The sequence below is a fragment of the Periplaneta americana genome, chromosome 16 (assembly GCF_040183065.1).
Source record: "Periplaneta americana isolate PAMFEO1 chromosome 16, P.americana_PAMFEO1_priV1, whole genome shotgun sequence".
NCBI lineage: Eukaryota > Metazoa > Arthropoda > Insecta > Blattodea > Blattidae > Periplaneta > Periplaneta americana.
In genome coordinates this window covers 156729662-156745485 of record NC_091132.1, presented here as the reverse complement: position 1 = coordinate 156745485, position 15824 = coordinate 156729662, and the positions used below count along the sequence as shown (strand labels likewise).

The window sequence follows — 15824 nt, the reverse complement described above, 5'->3', positions numbered from 1 at the left end:
ATGGGGGTTATTGTTACTTATGTCCCGCCCACTATAGGAGACATAGGCCAGTTTTACACTAATCCTAAACATTTAATATAACTTGTTGCTTGTGTAGGCAGTCTTTTACATTAGATTTGCGAAAATTGGTTTATAGCGCAACATTGGCAGTGATAAAAGTAAAATATTCGGGTGAAACGAGAGTTGAGCGATTTCCGCCGATTTCGGAATAGACACCGACGCACTTGAACTGCCAACATGACAACAAAGAAAATCACACTCAATCGCTTTCACCTTCATCTTGACGGGATAATAAAAGCCTAAACTAACCTGACCTAACCTAAGTGCGTCGGTGTCTGTTCCAAAATCGGCGGAAGTCGTTCAACGCTCGTATAACCAATATTCGTTCTGTGGGCGGTGGATACTCTACATTGACTAATATGGGCTAGGAGTGATAATATGGTCTTTTTTGTTTTACTTGGTTATTTAACGACGCTGTATCAACTACGAGGTTATTTAGCGTCGATGAAATTGGTGATAGCGAGATGATGTTTGGCGAGATGAGACCGAAGATTCGTCATAGATTACCTGATATTTGCCTTACGGTTGGGGAAAACCGTGGAGAAAACCACCAGGTAATCAGCCCAAGCGGGAATCGAACTCGCGCCCGAGCGCAACTCCGAACCGGCAGGCAATCGCCTTAACAGACCGAGCTATGCTGGTGGCTAATATTGGCTACCTCGTTTTTTACTATATATGGTGTTTTTACCTAGAGAAAAAGTTCTAAAAGTACATGTCGTGTCCATCAGTCTGCGTCCACAAAGAGACAAACCAGTTGCCTTTGTGGTGTGTTCTTTGTGGTTTTCATCATTTTCAAAGTTTTTGCAGGTAATGCAGTTTCAATTGTATTGAAAAAAACATGTCTTGTTTAGAAATCACGCTTGATGTGTTGCACTGATTAAGAATAGCTCTATCACATGGCGTAAGAGTAAGATTTATTTAGAACAACAATTGCCATACCTACTCTTAGAAACCTCCATGAGTCGATGCTGCTAATATGGGCTACTGCTATAAGTCAAATATTGGATAGGTAGCCCATATTACCAGCACGTTAACACGTCTCGTATTTTCACTATCGTGATTTGTGTTATTTGTTACAGAATACTGCCATTGATGTGACACAGGTTTCATACTTATGTTTTTTTTTTTTTTTTTCCAATTTTATTTTCAAATTTTTGTCGTAACCCATATTTAGACCCCACTACCTATAAAGGACTACTTCGTATTTCTTTCAAAAAGTAATTATATGCAAATATCTATTGCAACTATTGATCTTTAAGACTTGAAATATTGTATATGAATAATTATTTTGTATGTCAATAAAGATTTCCAAGCAATATGCCACACCATTTTCCATTATTATGAGGAAAACAAAATGGTAGCCCATATTTCCACCTTCTCCTCTATGTAACATATATGCGAGTATTAACACTAAAACCTCCCATTTCCATGCAAATCCAGTTGTGAGTATAAAAGTATAACAGCTCATAAACAGCAAACAGGAAATTTTCTGACACTGTGCTTTCAGTTGTAATGGATGTTATCAAGACGGAACCCGAGGTCGACTTTTTGACAGTACAGTCATGTGATGGCGCTGTTAAAGAACAGAGTCAACCGTCACCAGATGTAAGACCATTTTTATCTCCACATCTACTCCCTCATTCCTGTTTACTAATTACTATGCGAATTTATAAATTTATACTGCCACTATAATTTAAGGTTTCCAGATTTTTACCTGAAATCCGGGGACACCTGTAGCTGTACAATATTATCACTATATTACTGTTACTGCTGTTGTCTCTGCTGTTCTTTTTCTTGTTTCGCTGTTATTACTATTATTATTATTATTATTATTATTATTATTATTATTATTATTATTATTATTATTATTATTATTATTACTTATATGTGATTACTACATTAAATCAAATTACTACAAGATTGAAACTCAAATTTCTAACTGTTCAGGCATATCAAGATACACTGATTTGGAAAATCTTGCCATTGCGGTAAACTCTGCACTGCATAGAAACAAGTTTGACTATAAACAGACTCAAACAAACACTTCTACTGGATATCGTCGTAATGCTGGAGCAAGATGGCCTGTCTTCCAAATAAGGTAAATCTTCACCACTCCTGTATCGGAAGAAGTTCCAGATCAATTTAAAAGTTCAAGTTCCAATGACCCTACTAATATAAATAAGTTTCATTCAAAAAGGAGTTCTTTTTTTTTTTAGCAAAACCGTAACCAGATACTTGTATAAATTTTGTTATATAAAGTAAACATAATCTTACATATATATAATGTTAGTTTTAATTCACAGTCATTTGGGATTGCGAAATACAACGGATTCAGTACATTAAAAATTTTGGCCGTCACCATGGTTCAATTTTTAGTCCAAATTTTCAGAAACCATTTACATGAAGAATGAACTGTCAAGAATTATATATACTGAACAGTGAGTGAAGTGACACAAAGTCTAATATATATTTGGCTTATATTAGAAAATGTTATAGTATGTTATGTATTGGAATTATTTCTTCACTCAGAGTATACTGTGTCCTTTGGACAGCCCTTTTAATGAGAGCACCTACCTTATGATTAATACATATACAGTACAAAGTGTAATGAGTGAAAGTGAATGTACATTAAAATGGAAACAGATTATTTTCATCTAAATTAATATCTTATATTTGTTTAATCAAGAATAAACCTGTCTTAAAATAATAAAAAGTATACATTACTACTAGTAAAAGTTTTATGAATGTACCATTATTCGATCACGTATCTTATGGGGCGAGATGTTTTACCAAAAAAAAAAAAAAAATGCATCTAGCTCTGCCATCGTTCGAAAACGGACCTATGTTCATATGAACTTTTTCACTCAAAATGGCCTAAGATATCGTATGCTAATTTTTTTACCTTTCCTTGTGAATCACCCTGTATAGAGTCACGAAGCTTGTGTTTATGAGGGTACTAGGAACAATAGACTGTGCAGGTACTATTTCACATTGTCTGTAATGAGGCGATGGTAGCGATCCTAGTGGTTAGCAACTATGTGGATGCTTATTTACTATGTATTGAACTTAGTGACTGTATATACTAGACTGTATACTTGTTTTTTTGAAAGATGGGACATGACAGGAGTGTTGCGATCGGAAAAACAACTGAATGTCACATAGCGTGGTAGGTCTGTTGCTATGATAACGGTTGAGTTGCCAAAGTTACACTTCCCACATGACGAGTGCTTAATAGCTCTCTTGGCGACATTTATTGTGCACACAATGTTAGCATTGGTACGTTTCGTCTTTGATTCTCTGTTGATTTTTATATTGTTTTCTTACCTTCGCGTCAATTGTCAATGAATGTTTTAACGTCAGCCATCTTAACGACAATTGCTAAGCTTCATCAGCTGGCAGGATGGCAGTCCATATTGGCAACATGGCACTGTAATTCCAAGCTCGGCCGCTTAACTGCCATGTCCCATCTTAAAAAAAAACAGGTATAGTGTAATCATGAACACAATCATATACTCATTCATAAATTTTTATGTTCATATAACGTCGTAAAATAACCCACTAAAATAAAAAAAAAAAATCATAAATCTGTAATAGGGTGCGTTTATTTTTAATATTATTTAATATAAAGATATAGAATCATTATTTGTCATTATTCAGCTATGATGTGTATCTCTTTTACACTTTACTGTTTGCGCAACCTGTATTCTATTGTTTACAAAATATTAATCTACATTAACATATTACATAAAAAGTCTGTTCTTAATGAGCATCTATGAACTTGCTATTCTGATAACCAATAGATATTAACATTTAAGCTAAAGATCAGTGTCATAAGTTATTTAATGTGTGGGTGTTTATATGTAGTGTTTAGGATTATGAAGTGGCATTATCTCAAGCACAATGTTTAGTGAGTAATCTGACAATATAAACTAATAATAATATATATTCAAGATGCCACTTTTAAAATACAGTATTCAGTCTAAGAAGGGTTTTTCAATTGAATTAAGATTTTCTATATTTCCACATGATGTAGGTAAGGACTATGTTATTTAACATATTATTTTTTAAAGTGAAAACGTGTACGTTATAACCAATAAGTTTTTAACATATGAAATCAGTGTTAAATAGAGTAATTTGACAAAGTTATTGGACATATTTATAGCACTTAGGACTATGCAATGGCTTTATTATTTCATACTACCGCAATAAGTTTTGTGTATTACAAGTGAATAAACTTTGACATTGTTGCATCCACTAATCAGCAATCGCAATAAATTATGGCGGGAGGGAACATCATTGTAAATCACAGATCATACACGTTATAGATTCCTATCTCACAAAGCCTGGAGAAAGTTTCTGCGCAACCTGCCATCTGTTGAAAATTAACGGGATTACAATAACTGACGATATACTAACAAATTTAATTGAAAAAGCAACAATGCCAGCAAAAAACATGCAGGGAAAGCCATGGTTCGACCGAGAATGCTACCAGAAGAGACAGCAAGTGCTATCACTGCTCCACCAACTAAGAGAACAACAGACGGAGGAGCTCCTACAAAGATACGCATCCACTCGCAAGGAATACAAAAACCTCATAAAGCACAGAAAAGAAAAACACGTAGAAATGGAAGGCAGAAAAATGGCGGAAAATGCAAGATCGGATCCTTTCCTGGCACTAAAGCAAAGGAAAACGAAGTCACCAAACACAATTCACATAGGGAAATGGGAAGAGCACTTTGAATTAATCTTAAACAGAAACGGACAAAATGCAACTGTAACAAGAGCCAGGAACACACCTAGTCCTCACCCCCATCTCAGAGGAAGTGACAAAGACAATAATAAGTCTCAGAAAAAACAAGGCAGCTGGTCCGGATAGCATATATAATTAGCACCTACAAAGCTCGAACGCGATACTCAGTAGCACCTGGACAAAGCTCTTCAACAAGTGTATGGAGACTGGAAATATTCCCGATCAATGGAGATCGTCAAGAATGCGAGTCATGTACAAAGGAAAAGGACCCATAGACAACGCAGACTCCTACAGGGGCATCACACTTGAAAATAATAGCTTCAAAGTTCTCACAAAGATCCTAAGGGACAGGATATACTCGAGAGTTGACAACCAAATACCAGAATGCCAATTTGGCTTCCGGAAAGGAAGGTCCATACTACAAGCCATTGAAAACCTAATGAGAGATATAGTAGATGCCCAGAAGGCCCCGAAAGGAAAATTTTACGCCGTCTTTATAGACTACAAGAAAGCTTTTGACCTCAACGACAGGGGAATCCTGCTCAAAAAACTAGAGCAAATGTTGGGAGAAAATGATCATATCACAATACTTATCAGAAGCATCCCGGCAGAAAATAAAATCACAATAAACGACACAGTGGCAACATCCAAAGAAATAACACAGACAAATGGGTGCTGCAGGGAGACCCCCTAAGCCCTCTCCTTTTCAATATTGCCACATAAGACATTGTAGATGTACTAAAAGACACACCCATCACCCTCTACATGTATGCCGATGACATGATACTGGGGTCAAAGGACCCCCACAAACTTCAGAAAGCTTTAAACAAACTTTCAAACTGGGCAGGTATAAACAGCCTAGAAATAAATCAAAACAAAACTGTACAAGAGATTTTCAGAAAAGGAGGCAATATAGCAGAAAAAGAACACATCATGCTCGACAGGAAGAAGTTACAGATTGTGAACCACTTCAAGTATCTAGGAATGACTCTTCAAACCACCGGCACATCCTTCCATATGCACACAAGAGAAAGAGCAATTGCCGCGACAAAAACAGTATATGACATCACCCAACTACAGAGATCCCTGAAAACTGCAATGGCCATATTCACAGCAAAAATCTTACCAATCCTGACCTATGGAATAGCAATAACCTGGACGCACCTCTTCAAAAGGCCCTATTAATCATAGCAGCAACAAAGGCGAGATTCCTAAAGAGAACTCTAGGCCTACCTATACACACACCATCGTGCCTAGTATACGAGCTTGCAAGGGAAACCTTTCTCATTACGCTTGCAACTACTACTGCCATCAACAGAAAAATCAGAAGTTCTACACGATCGACGGAGAAAGAGAGACGAGATCTGGGAAGACTCTGTTTCCGTATTGTAAATTACTTGCAGTTTTGAAAGAAGAAAAATTACACACCTTATTTCTTGTGTAATCCTGCATCATTTTTTGTTATGAAAAATAGATGGCCGGACTTTATTGTTGACGTCGCGAATGTTTTTGTAATCTGTACGGTGGTTATGTTTGAATAATGTAATGTAGTCCCCATTCCCTTAAGAAATTCTATGAAAACCACACTCTTTTTTCTGTCATGTATAGTTTTTTTTATAATATGTTGTGATATATGATGTATGGAAGTTTTCTTGATTAAGTAATACTTTGGGACTTGGTGGGCCTAGCCCCCTAAAATAATGTAAATTTGTATTGATATTTATATCATTTGACTTCCATAAAATTTCTTACAAAAATTGCGACTGCATCCAATATATTTGCATTAGCTTAAAAAAACGTCAATGACGTCACGGTCCTTACAACGATTGTTTAAAATTTACTAACTTTCATTGCTATGTGTGCATCTCATTATTTCCATAAGAACTCTTCGATATCAGTCAGTAAGATACCGTAACAAATCTTCATATCAGCCAGTCCTTTTATACTGTATTTAAGATATAGAAAGGAGCAGAGGGCTACAGATTGCTACTAACTCCTCATTTATACAAAATAAACACTTTGCTACCGCATACATATGTTAAACTCAGTGGTGTAAAGACCAATTCGAACACCTCTAAAGCAGCAAACGCTACCTTTCTGACATAGTTCTTCTAGTTGTAATGGATGTGATGAGATGGAGATCAGTTTGACTTATTAGCTATAGGCTATAATCATGTGGTAACGCTCACACAATGGAGGTAAGACTTCCAACAGATGTAAGTATGGAGAGACCATCGGTCGGGTTCAGTATCAGCATATACAGAGTGTTTAAAAAATACGTGGCATAATTTCAGGTACGTATTTCCCACATGTAGACAATCAAAATAGTTCATTACAACATGTGTCCGGAAATGCTTCATTTCCGAGCTGTGGACTTCACAACATTGAAATTCACCAGAACGTTTTTCTTTCCGCAGGTCGTTATCATTACAGAAGATGTTCAAAATGTCCACCTCCTGTTTGAATACAGACCTCACATCGATGTCTCATTGACCTGCGAACACGATCCCAAACTCCAGGAGTATTGCGTATGTCCTCAGAACATGCCACAATTCGATTCCGAAGGGATTCCAAATCAGGCACCTGAGACGAATAAACCAATGATTTTAAATGGCCCCACAAGTAGAAATCGAGAGGGTTCAGATCAGGTGAGCGTGGAGGCCAAGCAATTGGGCCACATCTACCTATCCATCGATCAGGAAACCTTCGATCCAAGTATCGGCGAGCCGTACGACTGAAGTGTGCAGGAGCGCCATCATGCAAGAAGTGAATGTGTTGACGATTGATCAGTGGAGTGTCTTCTAAAACATGAGGTATGGTGTTTTCCAGGAAGTTTGTGTACGCCTGCCCCGTAAGTCTGTTTACAAGTACATGGGGTCCAACTAATCGATCACAAATGATACTGGCCCACATGTTGAGGGAGAACCGCACCTGGTGATGAGATGGAACAATTGCACGTGGGTTTTCATACGCCCATACATGCTGATTGTGGAAATTTGTTATGCCATCTCGTGTGAACTGTGCTTCATCTGTAAATAATACTAAGGCAGGAAAGTTCGGATTTACACCACACTGCTGCAAGAACCACTGACAGAACCTAACTCGTGCAGGGTAATCTGCTGGTGACAGGGCCTGTACACGTTGCAAATGATAAGGATACAATTGATACTCTTTCAACAGTCTCCAGACAGTCGTACGAGGAACATTGACTTGCAACGCTACCCTTCGTGTGCTGATAGAAGGAGTCATGTTCACAGCCTCCAGAATCTCCTCCTGTACTTCTGGAGTTGTAGATCTTGGTCGTTCCCTTCCGAAACCAGGAGAGTTAAATTTTCCATACTCGCACAGACGGTAATGGAGACGTACAAATGTCTTCCTATCTGGATATTGTCGCTGTGAGTACCTCTCCTGGTACAAACGACGAGCCAGCGCAGCATAGCCGTCCGCCTTACCGTACATGAAGTGTATCTCTGGCAGCTCTTGATTTGAATACATGTCGCACAGTCTAACGCCTACACAACACTGAATGTAATCTTCGCCTCGGAATGAACTGTCAGAGTGCCCTCTTAATGTCTCCTTTGACGGCAACGACCTGCGGAAAGAAAAACGTTCCGGTGAATTTCAATGTTGTAAAGGCCATAACTCGGAAATAAAGCATTTCCGGACACATGTTGTAATTAACTATTTTGATTGTCTACATGTGGGAAATACATACCTGAAATTATACCCCGTATTTTTTAAACACCCTGTATTTTCCGTTTCATCTTTTATTTCTAGTGGGCAGTGGTTAAGTTATTACTCTTTTCATACTAATACAATTTTAATGAATCTCTCGTATTTTGAAACCCACACTTCGTCTATAAAAAGCAACAATACTCGTGTCCTTTGTACTATAACATTGTTTTCACTATCAGAGGTCAGCCTAGTAACTTTATTCATAATACAAGTCGTTGAATTCCACTGTACTGTGTGCATCATCCATATATGAATGTTCGTATATAGCGTATTATAGGTAAGAATACATACAGTTACAGACTCGTATGGTTATTGTTTCTTCCCTCTTAAGGTATTCAATTCTCGCTTTATCTATAATGAAACAACGACCAAGTACTGCTATGAGAAGTGATTTCTTCATGGTCACCCATGCAATGTAGAAGAAAATGATTGTTTTCTATATTGTGTACAAGAGGAATGTACGCATTGTAACTGCAGTAAGTATTCTTATTTCACTAAATTAAAATTGTAACAATTAAAAGCATTACCCGTATACATCAAATATTAAAAGAGCCGAATTCCAGAAAGACAAATTTTACAGGAGAAAGAAATAACTATTTCCTGCTTATTCATTTAAGTTAATTAATTTTCTGAATAATTAAAATTGAGAAGTTACAGTATACTTAACTCACATTCGTGAGAAGTGTATTTGGAAATATAATCAATCGTGCCCTTAGTAGGGGCACTAAAATTAGCTGGACATATGCCTTTTTAACAAGTAATGTATTTTAACAGGGATTATATATAATAAAAACGAGTTTTGTGTGAAAGACAAGATTTATTAAGTAATACTGTATACAAAACATTTTATCATAGTCTAGTATATAGAGTCACGAAGCTTGAGTTCTGAGGCTGCTAGAAACAATAGACTGTGATGGTACTATTTCGCATTGTCTGTAATTAGGTGATATTAGCGATCCTAGTGGTTAGCAACTATAATATATGGATGCATATTTACTACGTATTGAGCTTCGTGACTGTATATACTAGACTGTGATTTTATCATGAATTTGAGCAATTTGAAATTTAAATTTTTGCAATACGAAAATATAATATATTGATCTGTTTGATTTTTTCACATCAGAGTTGGGTCTACTGTTCAGGCTGCTCATAAAATACTTCAACATTATCCTCAAGGGTATGATTTTACTTTCTTTGCGTCATTAAGATTTTGCTCAGTCAAAATTTTCCTTTTGGATATGCAATAACACTAGACAGTTCAATATGTGTATGAGAATTATGACGCAAAACGAAGATGTGAGTGGTAAACCCAATGATGAATTGTAAGGTATAATAATTACTGGACGCTCCTTGCCATAAATAAAGTGGTACGAATTACCAATAGCAAAGGAACATCTTCTTATGATTCTCGGCATTATCTTTCTCCACAGATTTTTCTTGTAATATTTCTGCCACCTGCCTTTAAAATTATAAATTTGGACAGGTTTAGTTGCATTTCCACAACGGCAAATTTGAGCGAAGAATTGCTAAAAAATAACGATTTAAATCACAAAAGCTGTCACAAGGCTCAAACTGTGGCCTCTGATAGATTTTGCCTCAGATATGTCACTTCGTGACATGATTAGCTAGTTCTGTAGTACTGTTTAGGTGTGTAATGTCCAGATTTTTAAGCACCTTGCCTTTTTTAATTTTAGTCTCAACTACAGCGTCTACTTCACTATCAGAATTCATTGTGATGAAAATATATTAAACAGTAGCATGCACACATCTTATAAAGCACGTGTTGGCGGAACACATGTACTGCAACAATGACCGCAAGCTTCATTATTAGCTTGAACAAAAATAACTCAATTGATGAAGTTTAGCCAACATCTAAGTTTCCAACCCCATTATGTTGTTTGTTAAAAGTGCACATGTCCTACACTTCTGTTCTTTTAACAAATATCGCGATACCGTATTGAATGCCGTCTAGTTGCCACTTAGAGTGGATATCTGTCGATCCTTATAACATAAATCAATGTCTCTATGCTCAAAAAACATCAGCTGAGAAAGTGATTTTCGAAAAAAAAAATGTGAGTTTGGCACTTTTAACAAATATCTATTCTTTACAGACAATAATAAATCCATATGTTGCAACATACTGCGTATGATATATCATGTTAGACAATGTAAAAATAACTACTGGTGTTGAACAGCAAACTCGTATGTCAAAAAAAGTCGTTTTACAGGATAGTAAAAAAAATCTGAATATCTTCAAAACTAATAATATCCCACATAAAAGGGTATTTAAACCTCGTCTTGTGAACTTTACATTCGTGCTTAATATGTGTTTGTAGAACATTCAAGAAAATATCTGTGTTACCAATCAAGTGAAGTTTTATTTCGTTCACATTAATTTTTGACATACAGTACGAGGTTGCTGTTCAATACCATCTATGTGCTAAAAGACTTCAGTTCATTTCGTGAAACGAGTATCTTAATAAGACTGCTGTTTTTTTTTTCTTTCTGCCTGTTTATACATCAAGTGTTATAAATTTGATCTATAACAGATATATATTCGAGATGTAAATTAGTGCAAAATAAATTACCTTTTCGTAGTCGTTTTAACCAGGTGCTGCCCAAAGGTGTACTTAGACAAAATCACACTACAGGAGAAATTTCATTTTTGTGTCTAAGACTGTACATGTAATCAGTGCACCTCTGTGCATAGTGTTGGACATCGTGACCCTGTCACATATTCTGTGACACAGTACAAGAGGGAGGCCACCAAAGGGGGAACAGAGAAGTACAACTTAAACTGATAGGGATTCAATACGGCAGCGGAACTAGAAGCCGGTGTGGCTTAGTGGATAAAACATCAACACGTAGAGCTGAAAACACGGGTTCGAGTCCCGATGGCGGAAATAATTTTTCTCCGTTCTACCCATTCTTCACTATGCAGAACTCCTATATGGAAATATACTGCATGTACTTTGGTACATCACTATAATAGTGTGAAATAGACTAAGCTTACTATTGTATAAGTGTGGGCAGTGTTGAAATCAAACATTATTCCACGGGGAGATATGTACACTTAGCGGCAAAAAAGAAAGGGCCGGCCGACAATTTCTAAGACCCATATGCACAGTCAATGCCAAGCTAGTCTCAAGACTGTCCCAAGACCAAGAACAGGTCAAGACCGGTCTCAGTTTTCGTACGCACAGTCGCCTTCTCCGTCCTGTCTTGGTCTTGAGACAATCCTGAGACCGTGCTGAGAATATTCGCTTTGAAGCAGAATGTTTTCATACATTTATGTCGTCATTGCTGATCACGTGATCAGTTTCCGCAAATTAGCATTGTGTGCGATTGTAAACATCAAAAATGGCGGCTGAACACAAATTGTATACAGCAGAGGAGAAATTGTTATTAATTGATTTAGTGGGTAAACATAAAATATTGGAAGACAAAAGGACAGACATAATTTCTTTGTCCAAAAAGAAAAAAACCTGGGAGGACGTATGCAATGCATACAACGAAGAAGCAAATGTTACGAAGGTAAGTTAAATTTCGTTTAGTTTTGTTCTTACATATTTATTTATTATCGAATTTCAATAATATCAACTTAATAACGAGCTTCATTGCAATTTGTCTATTCAGATTTGGTAAAATATTAAATATTGGTTGGAATAAACATATCATCTGTTCTAGATTCTGTAAATTTATTTCTTTTTTAGACTGTGGTCAAATTTACCAGTTAATCGTACGTATAATTTATGTACGATATTTATGTAGCTATATTTCAATTTGTTCCCCAGTATGAAATTTATGGATGGGGGAAATATAAGACCACTGGTGTGTTAATTTGTATTAAAACGAAACCTACTTTAGTTCAAGGCTGTAAAACAAAATATTTTTTTATATATCCAAGTTTTTTAATGTTAAGCAAAAAGTACCATTTGGAATATTATTTTTAAAAAATATATATTTAGGCTATTCATTGTGAAATTATGTATCTGTATAATTTAATTTTAATTTTTACAATCTGTGTTATTTCAAAGTTAATTTTACCCTACGTTTTAAACTCGCATTGCATCTTGTTAAGTGTGTTCAGATAGCTTCCCTGAGTACGGGTATTTCTTCTTCAGGAATGCACTAGTAGGCCTACATGTTTTCTTTTTATAACAGTGTAAGTTTTTTTTTTTTTTTTTGCAAATAATAAGTTCATTACTTTGCTTCCTTAAAGGATAATGAAATAATGGTACCAATACAGTTTCTTTTATAAAATGATATCATGGGCAGTTTCTGAATATATTATACCATAGAACTATGTCCTTTGTGCTTCTAAAATAACGAGAACAGATTACAATATCAAAAATGGGTCAACATAATTAAAATATTACTATTAATAATCACAAATCTAATCTACACTAACATCATACCCAATTTAACATTGCATTAGAATATGGTAGTGGGGGGAGTAGACATGTACAAAATAATTAGGAAAGGGAGCAAGCTCTGCCTCGTCAAAATGCAAGTAAATTAAATTAATGGAAGACCCAACAGTTTTTTTTATGGAGAAGAATTATTTAAAAAAATGGCTAAAATGTAATGACAAAAGCATTAATTCTTAACATGCTGTAAACTCTGTGGATTCTAATATGTATTTATGATGTGTTATCACAGTACAGTAATGTATGTATGTATGTATTTTAGTTAGCAGTCCGAAGGCTGGTTAGAACCTCATTAAGGCACCACTCATGAGGCGACTAAGACGGAAAATAATGGAATAGGATAGGCAGTTCCTTTCCCCATTCATTTCATAATTATAGTTAACTAGTAACACAGTTTACTAATCAGTATAATATGTTACAATATTGGTATTATTGATTACCAGTATCTATGTATTTGTATTTCTTCAACGTTTCAATTTTCAGCGTACTGTTCAGCAACTGAAAAAATGCTGGGTAAATATTAAATCGAAGAGAAAGAAAGAATTGGCCCATGAAACAAGGGAAAGACTGAAGACAGGTGGTGGTCCACCACCAGACAACACCACAGAATTCCCAGAACTAGACCTTGTAGTGCCTCATTTGAGCCATAATGTTGGCTTTCTTTTTGACAATGATGCATTGCAAGTCAACAATTCACAGCTTTCAACTGAAGGTAATATATAACATTCTTGTATTAACATGAATTAGTTCCTCTGTTTTTTTTTCAATCGATTCGTATTCTAATCTACTGTGGACAGTGAATTAATTAAGAGCCTTAAACAGCATAATATACAATAGACAAGATGAATTCTTTTAAATTTAAAACTTTTGAAATCAAATCTGTGACATGGAAAGGAAACAATTAATTTCTCTTTACAATATAAAATGCATTGAGTTGCTTCATTTCTCTTTCTGCTTACAAAGGCAAAGTAATACAGTTACTTCAACCAGTCATGTTCAATATTTTTCAGTTTCAGTTCACTAATGTTTAATGCATAATGATAGCAAACATTCAGTTGTTGTTATTATTATTATTATTATTATTATTATTATTATTATTATTTACAGCCGTGAGTGTTGTCGAAGCAAATCCAGAAGACCTACCACAGCAACATGAAGCAGACATGACAGGCAACCTAGATGATTCAAGTGAAGTGCCTGCAACAACATCCTGCAGAAACAAGCAAAAATTCTCCCCTCGTCCTCTACCCAGAAAAACTGTGATCGAAACAGAGCTGAAATCAAGGTTAAATAGACTTCAATGCCAGATTAATTATGACGAAGAACTGCACAGCCTCAGAAAGGAGGAAATTAAATACACAATAGATTTGGCTAAAGAACGACTAGAAAATGAAAGGAAAGCAGAAGAACGTAGGATAATATCTTTTGAAAGAGAAGAAACTAGAAAACAACAGGCTTTCGAAGCAGAGGAGAGGAGAAAAGAAGAAATACACAGAAGTAAAATGTCACTTTTGGGAAAAAATTAGAAATACAGTAACATTTATTTAGGTTTTCTATTTTCATTTTATTAAAAAATTAAAGTTTATGTTCATTCTGGGGTTTACTTGATATATTATAGCATTTGTATATTTTAATTTGTTCTGATCATCACATAAAAAAATGTTGTTGTTCCATTGCCTAGACACTTGACAATGAAGTCATTCGCTGCTTTGCACTCCAGTACTGGTATTATTTTTTGTAATGATCCTGCAGCAATGCTGTGCATCTTTAATGTGATCCATGTTCAACTTTTCAATTCCATCACACAACACAAAGGTGTATGTAATGAATAATCACCATTTGTTAAAAGAGAGGAAGTCTAATGACAGTTTTACAGTGAAGACAAAAGACTTTTCCAGCAATTCTGAAATTTAGAACTTTCTTTACCGTCATAAAAACTAATTTCAGCATCAGATCTTCTATTGAAAGTGTTTCTAAACTCTTCCACTAATTAAGATAATAATAGCAATAAGGCTTTTGTTTACCTTCCGCCCTTTTAACAAAAAATGGGTTTTCAAGAAAAATATGTTTTCTTAAAATTGCATATTGAGAAAAATTGTAAGGTATAAAAAAACAAATTTGTAAAACAACATTTAATTTTATTTCACAAAATTATCAACATTAATTTAGTGAACTCTTACAAAAAAATGTTATGACAATGTCTTATAAATGTATGATCATTAGTTCAAAAACCTCTGATTGTCAAATTATGAAATCTTCATAATCGCACCTTGCAAAGAAGAAGTCGACAAGTTCAAAAATATAGTAATGAGATATTTGAAGTTTAATGTGTAATAGGTCCATTTGATTTACAGTGGTACTGTACAGACACAATTACGCCCTGCCTCCAAATTTTAACCTACTGCTTGTGGCCATACAGAAACAGATACAGAAAGGTTTTCTCTATTAGGCAGCAGTGTTATCTCAATTCATGAAATGCTTGCAATTGCAACCCTCTTCTTTCCAAGGTACGATGTGTGTTTAATTTTCTTCAATGTATGGGAACATTTTTTTTAAGTCATTGACTTTTTTCTTTCTTCAGTGACAGTTTTGAATATAGTGCATTTGTTGGACTAACTTCCACAATTTTGAATTATCAGTTCAGTGAGTTGATGAACTATGCAAATTCGGTTATACTTCGGAGGAATTATATGATAATAGGAAAATTTCTATCACAATGTAAGAATCTATCACCTCTAATTGGGAAGAGATGATCTATTTTCCTGAATATACTTGTATGTTAGACTTATCATAAATTGCCTGATCTTCATTATATATATATATATATATATATATATATATATATATAT

At 35.2% G+C, this 15824-nt stretch overlaps 1 protein-coding gene and 1 long non-coding RNA gene across 2 annotated transcripts in view; both read left to right on the top strand.

The window, feature by feature from the left end:
• Positions 1-3647, top strand: part of LOC138691532 (zinc finger protein 93-like) — a 57223-nt gene extending 53576 nt beyond the window's left edge. Inside the window, exon 7 of the transcript XR_011329901.1 lies at positions 2008-3647. The gene's annotated coding sequence lies outside the window, so the exon portion shown is untranslated. The remainder of the gene's footprint in view (positions 1-2007) is intronic.
• An 8030-nt stretch (positions 3648-11677) lies between these two features.
• On the top strand, positions 11678-15817 carry LOC138691524 (uncharacterized). The gene is made up of 3 exons (XR_011329896.1): positions 11678-12079; positions 13459-13687; positions 14083-15817. It is a non-coding gene; the product is annotated as an uncharacterized lncRNA (long non-coding RNA).
• The last annotated feature ends 7 nt before the right edge of the window (positions 15818-15824 follow it).